The sequence below is a fragment of the Anser cygnoides genome, chromosome 13 (assembly GCF_040182565.1).
Source record: "Anser cygnoides isolate HZ-2024a breed goose chromosome 13, Taihu_goose_T2T_genome, whole genome shotgun sequence".
Lineage (NCBI taxonomy): Eukaryota > Metazoa > Chordata > Aves > Anseriformes > Anatidae > Anser > Anser cygnoides.
Genome location: NC_089885.1, coordinates 19,563,948 through 19,584,291, shown reverse-complemented (window position 1 = coordinate 19,584,291; position 20,344 = coordinate 19,563,948). Strand labels below are relative to the sequence as shown.

At 40.2% G+C, this 20,344-nt stretch overlaps 1 long non-coding RNA gene across 7 annotated transcripts in view; it reads right to left on the bottom strand.

Moving 5' to 3' along the window:
• The window catches only part of LOC106042989 (uncharacterized), a 119,662-nt gene that overhangs the window by 89,053 nt on the left and 10,265 nt on the right, over window positions 1-20,344 (bottom strand). For 5 of the 7 annotated variants that reach the window (XR_010834719.1, XR_010834721.1, XR_010834724.1 and 2 more), the window contains exon 2: window positions 5,419-5,556. The exons of 1 other annotated variant lie outside the window; for it this stretch is intronic. This is a non-coding gene — a long non-coding RNA (uncharacterized lncRNA). Of the gene's footprint in view, window positions 1-46; window positions 142-5,418; window positions 5,557-20,344 lie in introns of all 7 variants that reach the window. One more of the 7 variants, XR_010834722.1, reaches the window with a different exon arrangement.

Genomic DNA, 20,344 nt, shown 5'->3' with positions numbered 1-20,344 from the left:
TTGCACCAGGCAGGGATCTCGATGCTGCTGGCTGGTACAGACTCACCGATGCCGGTGTGCTGGCAGCTCTTACAAACACCACTCTGCAGCTGTAACGGTGTCAGCTTCCACGTGAGGTACAAAATGTAAGCAACTTGCCCGCTGGAATGGGAAGAAATGCCAGCATGAATAAAAGCTGAAAAATAGATTATAAATCCTTTGCAGAAGGATTGGATCCTTCAAGATTTGAGTAGAAATCATGAAATGTTTGCATGATTAGACTGTGCTCTCCAAACTTCAAACCGTGTGTTAAAAAAGGACAAACTGGAAAAGGCAAAAAACATCTACAGAACTAATATACCATCTATAAAACATGCTGCTGATGAAATAACAAGGAAGTCTGACCTATTCAGTTCTTCAGAGACTAAGGTAAGGGATGAGTTGATCATCATCCATAGGAACTGATACAATGCTGAAATATTCTGATAGCACACCTTTAATCTATCAGGAAAAGATAAGAAATTCAACAATCAAATTAAGCCTAGAAGCAGAGTGCACAGCTTTAGCTGTGAGGAACAACCAGGATCCCCTGGACAGCTTACTTTGAGATGCAGAGATACTTCATCAAACATGGCTTTTACTATCATTTCAAAAGGCATTCTCCAATATAAAAGAAGGAATCGGTGTAGGCTTTGCTCTTCATTGCTGTCAGCCAAATGTGTGATCAGACTGGAGTCCTACCTGTTTCACATTATTCACCCTAGGCAAATTTCCAGGATTTAAAAAAAATAAGAATTGTACCAAACCGTGACACAAAGCATCAACATTTCTTGCAAACAGCCACACAAAAAGTTGATGTTGGATTGACTGAAACTTAGAGGCACAGATTGCTTTGAAATATTCTGTTTCTTCTGGACTTTTAGATTTTCATTTTCTTGCTATCTGGAAAGGAAAAAATGAGATCGAACACCAACCTGGTGGGTTTCAAAATGCTAAAACAGACTATCTAGGCAACTGCCAAACTCTAGTGTTATAAAGGAGGCGCTTCGTTAACTCTGACCCTCTCCTGTTAGTAATTTTATCCCCACAAACTGGCACTTCCTGAAAACATGAAGGAGTTGCAACAGAAGAGTCCAGTTTATCTCAGTCGTGATCCTCTTCTGATCTTAAAATTCAATAATATTCATTGAACTAGATTCTTAAAATTCAGCTATCTTCAACTACATTTGCACAAACTCTACTTCCTTGTCATTTGGAAAGGATGCATCGAGCCAGTGGCACCAGCTCTGCGCATCAGACCAGGTTGTCTAATCTGTGACAGATTCTACACATAGTTTTCCAGCACAATATCTCTGCTGAGTTCTAGTAAAATGGCCAGCTCCTTAATGACAGATGTGCTCACCTGATAGAGTGCAATACTTAAATGGAGGAACAAAAGGATTTGAAACTGCCTTAGGGAGTGAGGTCAGGTGAAGGTTAATCAAAGGAAATGACAGTTAGATGGTATGCACAGCCCTGGAGATTGCATATGTGTATTTTGTTGGGAAATTTTAACTACTTTTCCTCTATTTAGGAAGAAACCAAAATAAAGTGCATATATGAAAAGAAATGCAAAAAGAAAAAAAAAAATCCATACATGCCTCTTAGCCCAGTAGAGCTCGCATTGGTGTGATTCAGACTTGCCAGCTGAGAGGTAGAAAAAGCCAAAAGATGACAACTGTTCAAGTGGTTTCACTGTTATAAAATGTTTCACTATTGTAAAATACAATACCATAGTTGAAGAGCTAGAGAAATTCAATAAAGCTGCTAATGAACAGAACCTATTACCTCAGCTCTCATATACCTTGCTCCCATATTTATTCTCAATATTTAGTGGTCTTCTCTCAAAATGCATGCTTGAGCTAACAAGGAAAAACTAGAGCTGGAAAATACTGTAGAAGTCTACAGAAACTCATTTGTGCCCTGTAATGAATTTAGTTTGGCCATATTCCTGCTTCATTTGCATTTCCTTTCAATGACTTTCATACATTTGGATTTTTACTTTCAGTGATACTTGCAAAAACTGGTTTTCAACTTGCATGAATGTGGCAAGTGATTTTTAAGTACACTATCCTCAAACATTTAATCATGAAATTATTCTAGTATTTGTCCTCAATTAGCTGGGGAATTAAACCAATACCACATGACTTACCAATCACAAACAAGTAACACACCTTGAATTCTGATTTCCAGTTTTGATTAGAAAACCAGCTAGTCAATAGAACTCATGAAAAATTTTGACAACTGTTTTTTTTTTTATTCTTCCCACAGAATAAAAGGCAAAATTCACTGAATGAATTATTAATTATGAGTTATTCATCCAGCTCTACTAAAAACTAATCTGTTTCTTTTTTAAGCATCAAAAAGGTCTTTCAAATATAAGTTGCAATAATGAAATATGGCAGCTGATCTTGAAATGTGCCCTTACCCGGTCTGCAGATATGTAAAAGGTTACAGTACCAGAGTTATTAATCCCCCATCACTCTGACAATTGATTTTGAACACAGTCTGTTGCAGTCTTTATAATGCAAGATCATAAATGTTTAAAACTAATTTATTGCTCTTTGTTCCACCTGGCAAAAATATACTGTCAAATTGAGTTGTGCTGAAGCAAAGATGCAGATTAGTGTTTGAGTCTTATTTTTATTCTCATTTGTAAATTTCTTTGCAGTACCTGTGTGTGGTTAGAAGCATTCACAAAGGAGTAAAGAAGAAGAAGAGATTATACCATCTTTAAAGAATAGGAAATATTTGTACAAACAGCTATAGGTTGTTTTTATTTTGTTGTCTGTTGTGTTTTTTTTTAATTAATGGGTAGCGTAAGTATGGAGATTTGCCAGTACTAACATTTTTGGTTTCCACTGTTAGCTGGTATCTTCCAGAATTTTAGATATATAAAAGCACTTGTTCTGTGTGCATATTTATATACACACCAGGCAAGGATTCCCCACAAACCACTGAGGAATATGCAAAATCTATCATCCTACATGTTTCTCTTTAAATTAGTAATTTCTATGGCAGAACCAATTCTATTCATACTGAAAACTCCCTAACTTGTATTTTCTGTATGTGGCAGTTGTCGCTGCTCATGCTCATGCCGGGTAAGTTTAAATTTCCAAAGAGGGACAAAGCAAAGTGGAAGGGAGGAGGGCAAAAGGAAGAGGAGGAATTTTGTGAGGCAGTCCAAGAGAAGTGTGGTAAGGCAGATATACTTCTGAGAACAAGAAAAGGAAAACGAGCCTGCACCTGACCTCTGAGGGATGCTTCTGCCTGGACCTACAAACTCAGTACTTAGACAGGGGAAGCTTAAAACTCTCCTTGCATCATGTGTGATATTTTTGTTATTTCTGAGTTATTTCTATACAATTTTTCCTGCAAATGCAGCCATTTTTATCAATAAACGTGTGAATATCTGGAACCTCACAAGGTTTGAGAGAATAAAACATGTTTTCAAAAATATTTTCCTGTTTAATTCTTAGGTTATACAGTTTTTCTTGCTCATGTTCTTACATTTTATATACATTGCTCATTGGGCTTTTGGGCTTGTTGTTCACTTGTGCTATTTAGTTTCCATGATCCACTTTACACTGACGTAACACATTCATTTGTAAAGATGAAGGGTTGTTTTTTTTTTAAGGATCAAAAAGAATATATAACAAGGAAGTTTATTTTAAGAATAAAATCCTATCCAACAGACCAAGCATAATGGATGAATTGCAAGTTTTATAAAGCCAACTGCTGAAGCAGAGAACTGAAACACGGAAAAAAAAAATGAAAAAAAAAATATGCCAACAAACAAACAGAAGAGAGAGAAAGAAAAAAAAACCTGAGAGCTTCAGCATCAAAAATACACCTATCCAGAATTATCTGTATCTCATAGTCTGTGGTAATTTTTCTCAGTAGAAAGATGAACCTGTAAAATTACTGTTCTTTCAAAATAGCCACATAATACTTTTTTTTTAAATGATGCTTTTTAATCTTATGTATTTCACAGTCCATTCTTATAAACTTCCTCTTTCCTTTATCTAGAGGCAGAATCATTTAATTGTCCTGGCAAGTTTACTTCTTTTGAATTATTATTTTTACCATGAGTATGAAGAGGAAGCTATCTGACTGTATGCTAGAACTGCTGCATTCACGACTTGTCTGTATGATATTGAAATTAATTTCCAGTATAAAACAGTTAACAGAATAACCCTAGATAAAGGCAAGTGTAATATTAATTTCATTCTTTTTGTTGGCAATGTTGTAAAGTCCATTGCTCAAGTAAAGAGCACTTTCCTGAGCCAGATACAAATTAATTTTACCATTCTTCTTCAAATACGAATTTTAAAAGTCAACTAAATGCTACAACAGCTTCAAAACATTTCCGTGATTGTTTTAATTACCTATCATACAGCTGTGAGAGTCTGAAAAAGGGAGGGGTTGAGAGAGAAGGGAGAACAACACCTGGTATATTAGCAGTTGTTTTTCTGACATAAAGAAATAAAAACAGCTTCTGTGCACTCGGACCAACCCAAAGCTCAGCAAAGTCAACGCAGATTTTTTTTTTGTCATCATGTTAATGTCATATCTTTATACCAGACTACACATTCTTATTCTGTCAATAACTGCTTTCATTGTTAGATAAAGCCACCAAATCTCCAAACGTTAAACATATGAATTCTGACAGCTCTTAAATCTTGCTTTTCAACCCGAAGTTTGTGCACAAGCTATAATAAGTTACCAAAGGCACACGTGGGGCTTCTTCTAAGGGTCTCATTCTCTTGCAAAATGCTTCCTGCACTTTTACACACAGCTACACAAAAAGGCATATTTTTGTCATCCCAGCCCCTAATAGAAACGGGATCTAGAGGCTACTAGGACTTCTGATGGCCTTTGACATCCTGGCTTCCAGCTCCTCAGCCATCAGTCAGTGCTGAGGTAACAAAAGAGCGCTAAAATGTACAGTTGTCATCTCCACGCTACATCTGTTGGCCACGCTGTTAGGAAGTGTTGACCCCATCATTTCACTGTAAACACTGCCGAAATCAACAACAACAAAAACAGAAATGAAAAAGGAAACTGGATGTCAAAAGTCAGGTAGGAGCATTTTATTTGCACATGTGTCAGTAAAGATAGAAGGAATCGCTGAATTAAATTAAATCAAAGCAAACCTGCTAATTAAAACAGCTAAAATTATGTTTGTGAAGATGTGTGACTGGTTTCCTGCTTATCTGCAAATAAGCCTCCCCGTAATATAAACATGTTTCTATCTCCACTTCATTTATAATAAGTCTTTAGGCAGATTGTAATTAGTATTTTGAGTTTCTAATATAAGATCTATTGTGTTTCAGGAAAAATATTTTTCCTGACCACCAGAATCCTTATTATTTCAGCTCCTCTCTCAAGGGTTCTCACCTGTTCTTCTTATGCTGGTCAAAGTCTTGTATCCAATTTGTCTGAATCAAATTGTTTGGGTGTGTGTCTGAATACCATCATCTTCATAATGTATTGCTTGTAGTTAGCCACAAATGCAGGCATTGTATTCAGCTCCACCTACAAGCCAAACCAGAAATTATTACCAGTTTTACTTGAACTTACTCTGTAGTTTGCTTTTCATTTAACTTTGAAAGAACAATCAAAATGACCATGTTAGGGAGCAGAAGAACAGGGTCAAAACAAAAATTTTGCACAAAGATGATACTATTAAAAAAATCAACTTTTTGTTTCTGTTTTAGTTATTCCCAAGTTCACAATGCATAATTTTATACAAACCCAATTACATAGCTCAGTGATTTACTGGCAAAGCTGGCCAGAAGAAATTATCTGGCTTTAGCTAATGTGTATGCCTATTTGCAATCAAAACAAATCCATAGAAAATTTCAAAATGGTCACAAAGAAAAAAAACTGTCATCAGAAATGTATCAGAAGTGATACAGTAGGCAAGCTGCAAAAAGTTCACCATGTAGTATGTTTTCACAAGCCATGGTTGCAAGTACGGGTTCAGTCTCTCAGATCGTGCACCGATTACTCAGTCCAGTATCTAAGGTTAAGCACGCGTCGGGTTTCATTGGCTTGGAAAGAACGGTGTCATCTTTTTGCCCTTTTCATATTTTTTTCTAAGGATTAGTTTGCACTGTTAACGGATGCATGGGCTGACTTCAACAGGATTGCTCAGATGTTTACTGTTACTCAGGGGTTTGAGCACTTTTTTTTTTTCCAGATTCCAAGCTACGAGGCATTAGGGTGCATGTGCATCACATTAGCAAATGGCTCCATAAATGTACTGGGACCTGATGTGGATGTCTTGAACACAAGGATTGTCACCAGTACCATTGCAATAATGTCCATACATTACTTATGCTGAAAAGCATCTATGTCTTGTTGATATTTCATAAAACCATAAAGAATGCCCTGTAAAATGCACAGGCTCTTTTTGATATACAAAGTATAAAGTGAAATTTCTAATCCAGAAATATAAACAAAAGGCTTATGATTTTTTAATTGCACAACAAATAATTTCAGACCACTGTACATATTTCCTTGAAATGACCGCCGGGCACAATTCTCAGTCAGGGATTTTGTTGGACATGGCCCAGAGTTCATTTACTCACTTAACTCAAAGCAATGGCCTCCTAAAAATACATCAAATTGCAAATATGCTAAAACCCCAAATTTGCTGTAACTGCATGTGCCAGCACTAAGTCCTACATCAATAAGAAACCCCACTGATGTCAGCATGACTTGTGACAACACAAGATTTCCCTCCCCCGGTACAGCCATAAAACCGGATCCTTGGTGAGTATGTTTGAATTATGTGGATTATATATGATTAAACAGATTTGGATTAAATCACGGCAATGGGTTGGCTTATCAAGAACATACTGCTAGAACCGCACTGATGTACAGTAATCAAGGTGACCCTATAGACTTATTACAGCCCATACCAAAATCTGATCACCTTCTCTGGATGAGGATTTTTAACTCAGCAAAGATCAGGCTGCAAGATGGAAGGAGTTAAAATGCTGCTTTCCTGATGAATAGTTTTCATGCCTTAAAATTATGATCCAGGCAACAAAGAGCAATCTTTCTTGCAGGGGAAGCCAATCTCAGCTAAACTCCTTGAGCTCTGTTTCATTCATCAGGATGGAAAATATGTCTGACTGTGCCTCGTCATAGCATGCAAGAAAATCCAAATACAAGAGAAAAACATCTGAATTAAGAAATCCACCAAAATCCCACCCGATCCAAGTTCGCCCTTCATTACATCGTTGCATTATCTCACTGAATTTTAAAAATATATTCTAAATATCACTATGAAAGCTTACTTTTTATTACTATGGTTAGTCGTCATTCAACCAACAAAAATAGCCTATCAATTCTTGGGTAGATTTACACTAGGGTAAACCATAAATGACAGGAACAAATTTGTTCCTCGGTAGAGTCGCAAGGATGTAGTCACAATAACTTTCAGCTAACTAGAGCTATTAACTCCAAAAGCTTTAGGCTTTGGGGTTTTTAGGCTGCTACCTAAACAGGCTGCTGCTACGACGCAACGGCTTGAACAGCTTGGAAGTATGTGCCTTGTGGATGCTGATACACGTACTCATATTTAATATGGGTAACATTTGGGAACCATAGCTACAGAGGTCATTCTGAGGGTAGGGAGTAGAAAAGACCTAACAGATATAAAAAGGCAAAAAGACCCAGGCAGCCAAAGTCTGGGGGTTTGGCAGAGTAACAGAGATAAACGAATCATCAGCACAGCTTTCCTGCTCTGAGCCTTTCAGATTTCCGTGCACAAACCCATGCCTCTCTCCTTTGGATTAAGCAGTCCAGAAGTTCCTGAACGCATATATAAGTTTGAAGAGAAAGAGGGAGAAAAAGGGAATTTAATGACAGCAGTAATACTTTCTTGAAGTTCACTCGAAGGTATACATCAGCTCAAAAAGATTTTTAGCCCAAGATACCACATAAAAATTTCAAAAGGCTTGCTGGGGGTGGAAAGCTGTTATGTAATGTATTAACACTTCACATGGTTTGTACTGCATTGTATCTCACATGAACACATGTAGTAAACATTATACTCTGAATCTCTGGGTCAGCCACATCTGCCTTCAACGACCTGTCTTACGCAGTCAAGCTGTGGTGAAACCACAGGTCTGGAAACTTGCTCCCCTTTAGCATCCATCCCCTGAACAAGTCCCCCACCTTGGTCTCTCCTCCACCAAAGACATTTTTAGTAAAATTGCTGTGCAGCTAATTACATTGCCATGGCATCCAAGTACCACACAGTCATAAGACCTACTTCTCTTAACAACCCCTGCTTTTGTAGACAGAAGTTAATCTGGAAATATCCTTACACTTGGAGTACGGAGGCACAAGGTCAAGTAATTTGCCCAGCATCACCGCAGAAGATTGACCAGGAGGGACTAGGTGCTAAAGCAGCTGCATGACCACATACTCACCCCCACACCCTCAGAGCTGCTTTCAGGAGACAGTGCTGGGGCTCCCAGAGGAAACCTTGAGCAAACAGAGCCAAATAACTACTCGTCAACTGCAGTTGGCAGCCTCCAGCTGTGCCACTGGCCACTGCAATAAAATCAGGCTGAACTGACCACCCCTGCTCCTTGCCAGCTTCTCAGAGTGTTTCCTCCTCCTCGCCGAGGCAGAACTCACTTTGCAGATGGGAGCAGTGCAGATGCCTGCTGCTGAGCATCACAGACCTCATGGCCGTTTGCTCTGCACCAAATTCTGTGGCAAACATCAGGGAACTGGGGTTTTCAGTAGTGCCACCTTCACCAATTCTCTCGCCCACTCTCGGGGCAGGAGCCGCACCATGTGTTGCTCATATGGCATTCCTTCGCTGTGAGCTTCCCATACACAGGGGTGTGAAGTGAGCTGTCATTTGCTTCTATCTCCCATGTGTCCTAACTTGTGTGACCTTGCCTGAAACTTGCCTTGTCTGAGGCAGCTACTCCACTCCCTTTTAGCTCCTCTAGAGCAGCGCGCTAGCTTGAAGAGCTATTTTCTCCATGCTATTCCTCCATGCAGAACAGAATCACTTTTTAGTTCTAATGCCTCTCACCAAGTTCTCTCATCTATTTCCATTTGTTTCTTCTAACAGCCTCTTTAGTCACATCTGTGCTACTTGATGAGTTTGGTCCTGACTTACTGCAGCCTGTTGTTGGTAGGCCTATTACTTCTGTTAGGTCACTTTAAACCTCTCAGAGTTGTAATTCTCTGATGCTGCTGTCTCTCACCGCTCTGTTTCTTCCTGTGTATGCGTACAGCATTTTCTCCAGGTAATTATTCAAAAGCAACCACAACAAAATTAGCGAACTGAAAGCTGGAGTGGAGGGTTTGAGTCACACTTGCGGAAGGTTCATCCAGCTCAGTCCCACCTCAGATCATACCACCAGCTCAACAAGCTCGGTGGTAGAAACAGGCTCAGCCACAGCCATTTGACAGGCTCTTAATTTATTCAATTAACATGAATTCACAGTACTGCTTCCTGAACCTGTCAGCCAGCTGAACTAAACTGAACTATGACAACCAGCTGAGTGCTATGAGGTATTCTGCCAACAAGCTACCTCCCCATATAGAGCCGATGGCCACTAAGGTTGAAAGAGGACTTCAAACAGCCGGGAGAGAAGGATTTTGGCCAAAGGTGTCGCCCACTACAGAGCTCGCTTCTGCAACAAAGCTGGTTCAAACCGTTACCAAAAAACCCACAAATGTCATGTTGTCAGTCTGCTCTAGGTGACTCTACATGCAGTAGCAGACAGATTATTTAATTAATATCAGTAACAGAAGCAGCAGCGTATAATCATAAAAGGGAGAGCTGAAACCACAAAGAACTACGGCTTTGCCGTAGCACAGTGATGGTGGGTTTTAAGTTTCCGGTCCTTCTTCAACCGTAGCTTTAGAGGAATAGCAGTAGGCCAGATCAATTCATGAATAGTCAGCGGTGGACAGTGAGAGCAAAGAAACCCCTACTCCTGACAGCCAGCATCAGCACTTGAAGCTGCAGAAGGAATAGCTGCCTGGCTATTCGTTAGAGACAGGATTTGCCATACACGCTCCTGATGCTCTGTTATGCAAGGTAATGCTACGTGTGTTCTCTCCTTCCACAGAGGCTTAGCGTAAAAGCATTCATATTTAGTTCTCCCATCCCCCTAAATCTCTTCTACAAAGGACACTGTCACCACCAAAGCTCTGCAACAAGGAGCGTTTATATATCTGACAACCTTTAAACCCCCAAAGAAAGGAAAAAGGAAGCAGTAAAGCTCTCTGAAGAGCTCTTTGGTGGAACAAGCAGAATTATGAGCAGCAGGAGAAATATGAGTAATTAAGACAACAGTATACCTATATCTTACAGCTGACAGAGTGAAGCTGCAAGTTAGCTCTGGGCAAGGCATTAGCAGAGGAAAGAACTGAGCAGGCTGTTTCTAATGTTATTGTTGAAAAGCCAGCCCGGGAAAAAGGCTAAAGGGACAATTTCATTAAAAAGAAGGAAGTAGGTTGGCTTGAGAGAGCAGTGAGATGCAGACTTGTAACATTAAAGGAACAGGTCAACAGCTATCTGTAACCAGACAAGCAATCGTTTTGGGAGCCAGCTAATGTGGCACTCTTGCTGTTCTTAAAAGAAAACGTTCTTAAATTATCTTCCAGCAGGCTGTACGGAAAACTAAAGCCACAGAACTGCACTGCAGCACCAAACAAAATACAAGGGCGGATCGAGGCTGCAGGGGAGCAAAGGGGAAAAGAGGCAACTTTTTTCAACGAACAGTCCAAAGCAGCCGCTGATTTTGGGCAGCCGACACGTGGACAGAGCCGGGGCGGCTGCCAGGACGCGGCGTTCACTGCTGCCAGCGATGCAACCGGTGTGTCACCGCGTTGACTCGGGTACAGGTGCCCGGGCTGCAGGGCTGTTAGCTGTGCTGTGCCGCGCTGCATCTCTCCCTGCTGCAGCTTTTCTGACAAGTGCATAAACTCCATTTCCCTCCTTCCTGCGGCCCCGTGCAAGGCACGCTCCAGCGACTCCCCAGCTGGCAGAGCGCTCTTCCACGGCTCCAGCAGCATAGTTTATAGCAGCCCTGGGGCTGTGTTTTCCATCTAGTATATATAAGTGAATTAGTGCAAAATTTGAGCTTGCACAAATCACAGAGCCAGCGCGCAGTTTGTCATGGCGAGACAGCCTTTTCTCATGACTGGAGTAGCAGTAATGAGGTGCAGTAAAGAAACTGTGGGCTGCATCCTTGGTTCCCATAGAAAGTCATTTTTAGAGCTGGGAAGAGAAGTGCTTTTAGTCAAGAGAGGGGGAAAAAAAAAATGGGAAAGACAAACAGCAGCTCCCATATCTACATAGATCGAATGTATGGCCTGCTCAGTCACCTGGGGCCTGCAGCCAAAAGATCAATGCATGGGTACTCAGAAAGAGAAGGCTTCCTCCCGTGCCTCCCAGGCCCCATCTGTGTGAAGGAGGAGACAGGAATCACACAGAGGGCAATATTTATGCTGGAGAAATGGCAGAGGGGTTGCTCCAAATTTACATTATTGTAAACAAGAGCAGCATTTGTCCAAATGATAAGAGCTGTAGCAAAGGCAGAGCCAGAGGGCACCAAATGAGGGTCACCAGCTGCAACTGCTGTTGCCACCCAAGAAGAGGAGCTGCACGCCTGCAGCGGGGTGGAAGGATGGGGGACAGGGGAGGTTGGGAGGTGCCAAAAGCTCCTGCTGCACTTTTCAAGCGATTGCCCCGGGATGCCTCTCACACGGCTTAGTACAGCCACGTTTCCAACCGCACTCCAGCTGACCGCCGCTTCTCAGACTCACCAAGCACTTCTTTATTGCACCGTGCGGGTACCCCGAAAGCCCCGGCCCTTCTCAAGCATTTGTGTGGCCCCTATCAACAGCTACAGTTCTTCGAAGCACTGACTTACCAAAAACCACACCTGGAATACAAGCTGTATACTGAAGCACGGTGTAAGCATTCCCTCCTCTTCTCCCAGAACGCATAGCAGTGGAAGTGATGGATCACGCTGTTCCTGGCCACTCCATTGCTTACGTGGTGTACGGAGTCTGAAACGAAGGGTTTTCTTGCTACAAACCTAATATAAAGAAGCATGATTTCCTGCACAACACTGAGGGGAAACCCGCACTCTGTGTATTTCAAATCACAAACTCTAATGGCTCCTTAAAATACACACTTATATTCAGCTCATAAATCAAAATCAATAGTCAAATCCTGCTTATAGATCTAAATCCTTTTTACGCTCTCGTGTAGCTCCATTATGTACCTACGGTGTCACACTGTCTATTTGCTTCTGCCTCCACCTTCACCCACGTCCTAGCACTGATTGAGAGCACCAGAGTGTGTAACCTTAAAAACTCAAAAATCAGCACTACTATTTCTCACTTTCCTGAGCACTAAAATGCATCTAAAATTAGGAAAAATGACCTCCTATCAGTCTGTTGACTTGCCAATGAGTTTATTTGCTCACTCATCCCACAGAGCAATTCTTTCAGGGAAATGCAAAAACATTGAATATTCCAACGCAATGGCAGACCGAGCTACCTGAGTGTCACCCCTCTGCCAGCCAAAGACAATGACTGCACTGAAATCCCTCATAAGCTGCGTTTTGTATAAAGGTGAGGATCATTACAATTCTTTGGGACATGTGCTGTTATAAAGTGAGCAGAGAATTTCATATTATTATCATATTGCAGATGGCATTCCTTTGATAAGGGGTCAAAGATCAGGAAGACAAGAAAAATAAGGAAATAAAACCCAGCAATGGTGAGATCTTTAGCTGGCATAATTGGACACTGAAGTCCATGGAACTGTGTCCATTAGCAGGAGTGGGTGATCTGACCCATATGCTTACTACTTTCAAGTATAAAGATTAAAACAACATGCCTAAAAGCAGAAATGGGTTATATTACATTTCAGAGAGGCTTGCATTGCCTAAAATTCTGGAGAAATGTTCAGCCTGCCATCATAAAAACTTCAATGCTGTTTACCCAAACTTTTCAATATCTCCTTCTAAAAAAAAAGATGATGAGCAACCATGTTCAGTACCACAGATTTTTAATGTAATCTGTTTATAGTTTTAGAACAATTTCCAGAATAGAACATTTTTTAAATGTCCTGAGCCGTTAGCATTCTCACTTTGATCATCTCCCATCACGTTATGGTTCAGAACATAACGTGATGGAGCCAGGCTAACGAATCTGCCAGAAATGACATCAGAAAGCCAAGTGACCTGAAAAAAAGTGTTTTATTTGAGTACCAGTCTTCTTGAACATCCTCCTTTTTATTTTTTATACATTTTAATTAATGTTTTACTTTCACTGGATTTATTTTGCTTGCATGAAAGCTCAGAGCTAGTTCTCAGAAAAAAAACTCCCATTGAAAACAAAAGGAGCCTTATTTGACTAAGGGGAGACTGCAGGAGGTCCTTAGATAACAATAGCTAACAATTCTTTTTGGGATTGAACAGTTTAAATAATGAACACTTTCTTATGAGGTTAACTCTAAATAATAATTGTAGAATTTGTAGCGTGTGGAAGGGAGAGATTGGTCTTTGACAGAGTTTGTATTACTAACTTGATGCGCGCAGACAGCTGCAAAAACAAAGTGATACCAGTGATAAAAAATATTCTTTCTGCATTTAGGCAGGAGGAATTGTGTAGTAGGAAAGGGCAAATCCTACTGGCCTGTATGTACACGAGCAGTCCTTTATGCACAAAGATAGCGATGAACTAAATCAGCACGAGTGATCAGAGGACCTACCTATAGTATGCATTTACTTTAAATATTTTGGCGTGCCTCACATTAAATTGCATGTATACATCTTATATTCCTTTTAAAACACATCAGCTATACAACAGCATTCACTGCCCCTTTTAATTCAAACCTTCTCAGAACTGGCAAATAAGTTGGTAAAAAAACTGTTGTAATGATAGCCGCCCCCTTCCCCTCCATCTGATGTAGAAATAGATAATTTCCAGTACTAAAAGTGATTAAATTTGGTGGATTTCCAACTTGTATTTTAACAATGCATTACCTCCTGAATTGCTGCATAAATATTAATAGACAGACTGATGTGGAACTTTTGCCCGTAATGCCCTTGGAGAACCATAATCACGGCAAGAGGAGCAAAAGAGATGAGAGAGTGTACTGAAGGTGCTGGCTCTATCCCCAAGCTTCACAGAGCTACCCCAGGTCAGGCGCTTTCCATGCAATATCATAGATGAGCAATATCTCAAAGCCTACGCTTTGCCCAGTAGGAGATGACATTAATCTGCCCGATACTTGTCTAAAATAGAGCAGAAAAAAATTCCACTGATACCAAGAGGAACTACACCGGTTTTTATCCAAATTAGCCGGACTTAATTTTTGACATGGTGCACGGTTACATTTCATCTGCGGATGTTTGCTATTCTGATCACCTCCAGAATGATTATACAGCATTTATCTACCCGAATTTCATCCCTGTGAGACAATCTCATTAAAAGTCACAATCGTGCCGGCTACCATTTAAAGGAGTGGCTACTGAAGCCACGCTCAGCTTTCTTGAAAATTTGCCAATTATTTATATCCTTGAGCATGGCCTTTAAGGGCTGAAACACAGCACAGCATTCGGGAAACCTTTTTGGATTGCCTTTCTAGTCCACTGTAAAACGTTTGTGTTTTCTGGGAAGATGACACTATTGATTGTTGTCACTGTTATGCAAGAACCTTGCTTGAAACCTTAAAATACTGGCACTACGAAGCACAAGCAGAAAAGATCTGTGTTTGCCAACCTCTATAACACAGCTGTATTTTTGACACTGGTAGACTACGCTAAGGGTTAAGTTAATTTAACTTTCACCAAGTTAGGAAGCTATGAAAGTTTAATCGCAAATGAACTCCAGTGGGCAGTTTGGTAGCTCACAGACAAATGTTCTCATTTTTATTCTTTATAGTCAGTGCTCAAATCATCATAAACCATATTTAAGGAGGGAGGAATTTCACGAGGGGAGGGAGCTGTTTTATATGATAGAATAAGAGAAAAAGGCAACTTACTGTTTTAAAATTTAAATCGAACAAAATTACCAGAAATGCTGCTGGAAAACAGAACGCTGAGAATTCATTATTTTGTTTCAAAGTTAGTTTATCATAAATCTGCCCTCTGACACGTAATAACTAGTAACGTTTCGAAGGTTATTTGATAGTAAGTTCAACAGTGTAGGTGACTGAACATGTGAGCTGCATGATAATGAGTCCCAGGGGAAATCAGGCTTTAGGATGCAGGGTGAAGCATCCCTAGGCTGGTATTCAAATGGAAAAAACATATTCAAAAGTTTATTGTTTATCTCATAAGAACATCAAATAACACACAGTCCTTCAAATCAAATGTATAAGGCACACGAGAGTACTAGCTGCTGGGGGAAAAACGCCTGATTTGATCCAAATTCAGAAAACCTAATAGCTCATCCACTGAAATGCATAGAATGATTGTGATGGGAAAAGTGGAGGGGAGTGTTTGGGTTTGTTCTTTTACAGAACTAAAAGGCACAGCAAGTCGATTTGCTCTTGCACCAGAACCTAGGAAGAGGAGCTAGAGAGCATTAAAACTAGTTGTTTTCAAATCTTCCACATTCCCATACAATAGAGTTCTTTAAGTGTGACAAATATAAATTGCACTACTCATCCTGAATTTAATTTCCAAAGTATGTTGGCTGTAATTGATTAATTCATAGTGTACAAACTAATTTAAAGCCAATAATGAGAGCAAAAGATTTTATTTTTCAGCAGGGAGGCGTGGTATATACATCACACTCCAGCAGTATAATAGAACCCCACCTCTCAGCTAGTTAAGCTCTTAAATAGTGAGTCTGATGCTGCCCTTACTGAAGTCAATGGTAGTTTTGTCATTACCGATAATAGAAGCAGAATTGGGCCCATTAGCTGTGCCGGAAAAGCATGTAAGACAGAACTTTTTTTATATAAACTCCCTGTATCACAAATGCCAAGGGCAGCCAGCATTCCAAGCCCTTAACTACCCAGCCGCTGGCAGCCTGCCACCCGGCCTCGCATAGCGATGCAGGAGCGAGCACGACGTGCCCCGCGCCCGCCAGCACCCGCACCCGCACCCGCCTCCCCTCTGCCTTCCCTGGGCGCTGCAGATTTGCAGCTTTAATATTTCTGCTTATCTCCAGCACGTGCACATTTCTTTACTCGGAAAAGTTTGCGGACCGTGCATTGTGTTCAATGCTTGTTGATGAGTTTGGATATATCCTGTAGAATTCCCTTACCAAATTTCTACCTTAAAAGAAACATCAGAGCTATTAAAAGTAATCAAACGTGACTCACGCTATTCAGGTGTATGACCATACCTGTCAGGCATACTAGTTGTCTTCTTTTGACATAGCTGCGTATTCCTGTCTGTATCCTGTATTTCCTAATGCATTTGGGGCATTGAAAACAAGGTCAGACTTTACTTTTGAGGTATCTTTCAGTAACCAAAATCCATTTTCTGTACCTCCTTTTAAGTTGTACTCCTCTTTTATCCATTATTTATATTTTTACATACCCTGCTCTGAAGTGGTGAAGAGTTAAGCAGCATATATATCACTTAACATCACTCTACCAATCCTAACTCTTAATGTTATGATGGCTTTTTTCAGAAATGTAACTGGCAGCAGTTTACTGACACACCACAAATTCTAATTATCTTTAAAGCTCTAAATTCCATATTGACAAAAATCAAGGGTTGAAATGCGCTTGACAAGCTCTAAAATGTTGAATGAATGCTTGTTTATTCACTTACTGCATTAGTATATATTTCCAACACGGCTATTTTCCATACCTTAGCTTTGGGAAAACAACATCTGAACACGCACCCAAGGCAAAGATAAATAAAAACAAGCAAACGGGCAATAAGGCTGTCTAAAATGCTCTTTACTCCTTAATAAGGAATTACTACGTGGAAGACGACGGAAAACAAAAATGAACATAATCTCGAAGGTTGCAAAAAGTATATTTAGAGCAGATGGCTAACTTTCCAGATTCGGTCCTTAAAATACTGTTACCCCCTATTCAACTTTTTTAAATGTTTACACAAGCAAGATGTACTGAGAAAATCAGAGCTATGTTAAAATACGAAAGACATGAAAAACGGTCGCAGAGCCATTAATACAAATATTAAATAAGAGCAGTATAAACCAGCTGGCCAGATCGACACCGAACTTTTCGTATTGCAGAAAGCAGTTTAGGTCGTACGTTGCTAGATGAAGTTAGTTCTGCGAGGTGCTGTAATATTAAAACGTGCATAAATCAGTCTGCTCATTTTCCTATCAAGCATAAAGCTTCTGTCTGCTAGTTATCAGAGGTATTCGCAGATATACACAGAGCAAGTCTACTCGGGGTCCTTCCTCTGTGTGGTCTTTTAGAACTGTCGTTATCAGCTTTCTGTTTATTATTGTGCTCAGTTTAAAGGGAATTTGCCAAGTGATCCCTGGACTCCAATCTTTAGGCCTGTTGTCAGGACAAATTAATTTCTGTGGAAACCCACTGTGCCTCAGATACCATCTAGGAAATGTAGGATTAATGGAGTCCCTGTACAACAAGCTTTGTAGTGGAGCGGCTGGGGGAGGGGAGCAGGGATTGCGAGGAAGTGAGAAATAACAAAAATAAAGCCACGACACTTCGTGCTAGTTCGGGGGCACTTTACATTTTTTATTGCATAAACTAACAATAGTAATATTGAAAATATAGTGTAGCAACCAAGCATGAACAAGCAACTTTCTTTTTTTCAACAAAACAAATCGTGAATGGAAACTATGCATTGCTAAAGATGAGGGAACTGAGGTCTAATTATCAATATTCTGTATTGTACACACTCAAGCCTATCTCTTCATAGATAAAAACAGGCTATAGTATGAAACAGTCTCCCATGAATCTGAGCAGAAAATAATGAAACTCAATACGTGATCTTTTGGAAAAGAGGTATTAAAGCAAGATTTGCTACAGGGCCAGGTCATTACTGTGTTAGCTGACATTTGAGGCTCTTTTTTCAAAATGTATATTACTTCATTGTTAAAAATGATCAGCTGCCACAATTCTTTTAATAAGTATACTTAAAAAAAGACTTTCCTGCCTAGAAAAATATATATATATATATTATATATATATTCTTAGTAATACTAAACCAGAGCTAAATTTAGAGCTGTAACAAATAAAGTAGTATCTGCCTTCGTGTTTTTCTGAAGAGAAGAGAAGAGAAGAGAAGAGAAGAGAAGAGAAGAGAAGAAGAGAAGAGAAGAGAAGAGAAGAGAAGAGAAGAGAAGAGAAGAGAAGAGAAGAGAAGAGAAAACTCCAATACATTTTTATTGATCCTTTTCTCATTTTCAGGAGGCTGACTGCCCATGTTTTAATATCTTACAAGTTTGGAATTCTTAACCTTATTCTTTTCTCTTAAAAAATGAATCAGCAGATAACCTATGGAACAAAGGTACTAGACACACAGGGCAATATTCTGTATTGTATTGCATCTTGTGACTCCCCTGTGAAATCAGTGAGTTGTAAATCAGCCATGAAGTTAGCCTTAAGTGGTACTAAAACACCTAATGGATTACCAAAAAAAAAAAAAAAAAGAAAAAGAAAAAGAAAAAGAAAAAAAAGGAAAAGAGAAAGAAGAAAGATACCCCTCCTTTAAGGTCAAATGCTATAAGCAAAATTTGTCTTTCTAACATGGTGCTGTTATGATATTAAGCTGTTAACAGCAGTGCTAATTTTGCCACACAGAACAGTGCAATTCCAGTGCACTTCTCATATCCTATAAGACTGACAGATGCGGATGATGAAGCTGCACCAGAAGGCTCCTTTAATGTCTCTCTCCAGTTTGCAAATACCTCAGTGTACGCTGCTTTTCCTTCAGAGGCAAAAACAGGAGCAGTATGAGAAAGCATGGTTTTGTGTGTGTGTGTGTGATGCCACGTTTTGTTTGGAACAGCCTTCATGGAGAAGATTCATTTTCAGAGATAATTTTATTAAGCTCAGGCTCACTTGCATATGGGGCTACTTTCTTTATATTAAATACTGCAATTGAGTATATTCTTACCTAACTAAAACATTTAATCTTGAGAGACTTTTTATATGCCAGTTTTTACTATTACAGAAATTCAATTAACTCCATAATTATGAACACAATTACCATTGAGTGTTACATGCGATTTGGTAGTAGTAGCTACACAGCACACACATACATGTCATTTTATGATTAAAAACGTTGTAATGATAATAATAATAGGTAAAAATTCACGATCTTTGGGTTTTGCGCACTGTTTTATGCGCACAAACAATTTTTAAATATCCTGTTCACATGTGGCACTGAAGTGTTTAATTGCAACAAGCGCATTATCTGCAACCGGTGGGCTGGATCCCCGGCTGATGGAAAGTCACCCAAACTGTGACGCTTTACCTTAGGTGTCAGCCCAGCCCCATTAACTCATTCTGGTACAGACTCAAATCCACAGCAAGGGCAGGCAAAAAAAAAAAAAAAAAAAAATCTCCAGTTATTTACACACAGAGGGAAAAAAATGGAAATGGGAGCTCCATAAAGTCTTTTAAAACTTTACATCCAGGCACTGCCAAAAAAAAAAAAAAAAAAAAAAAGAGCTTCCAGGCAGAGGAAAGGCTGCACATGATTGCCACAACACTGCTCTTAAAAGCCCTTCGCAACAGGCATGATGAATGGGAGTTTCAGGGTGGAGCTGGCGGGTCAAGAGGCATGATCTGCGCGTCTGCACAGACACGCTGCCTGGCAGTCACCGGCGTACGAGCCCATATGCAGGTTATTCTCCTTGCAAGCAGGGTGGCTGCGCGTTGGAGCACTGCCAGGCAGAGCCTGAGAGCACTTCACTGCTTCTTTAGAAATTAAAGTGCGTCAGTTTTTTATGCCGTGTAATGAAGCACCAGAGTGTGGTCAGCGAGGGGCCTAGGGATGTTCGTTTGTGTTTTTTTTTCAGAGCGAGATGGCTAAAAGCAAAGTTTAAGAGCACAGTCCCAATAACGGCCTTACTTGGGGCAAAGGCAAGTTGAGGGTGGACCGCTGCTCTCAGAGCACACACATTTCTGCAGCGCTTGCAGAAATACCCTGGGAAATGGTCACCACAAGAAGTCAACACTCGCTGCTGTCACAGTTGGAGTACCTGTGACATCCCCCATGTCAGAGGCATTCGTTGACTTCTTACCGACAATCTCTGTGCTGGGTACACCGCACGTTGGAGTTCAGGTTGCCTCATTAGCACACTACGCTATAAGGAAGGCAAACTATTTCATCCGGGCTAAGAC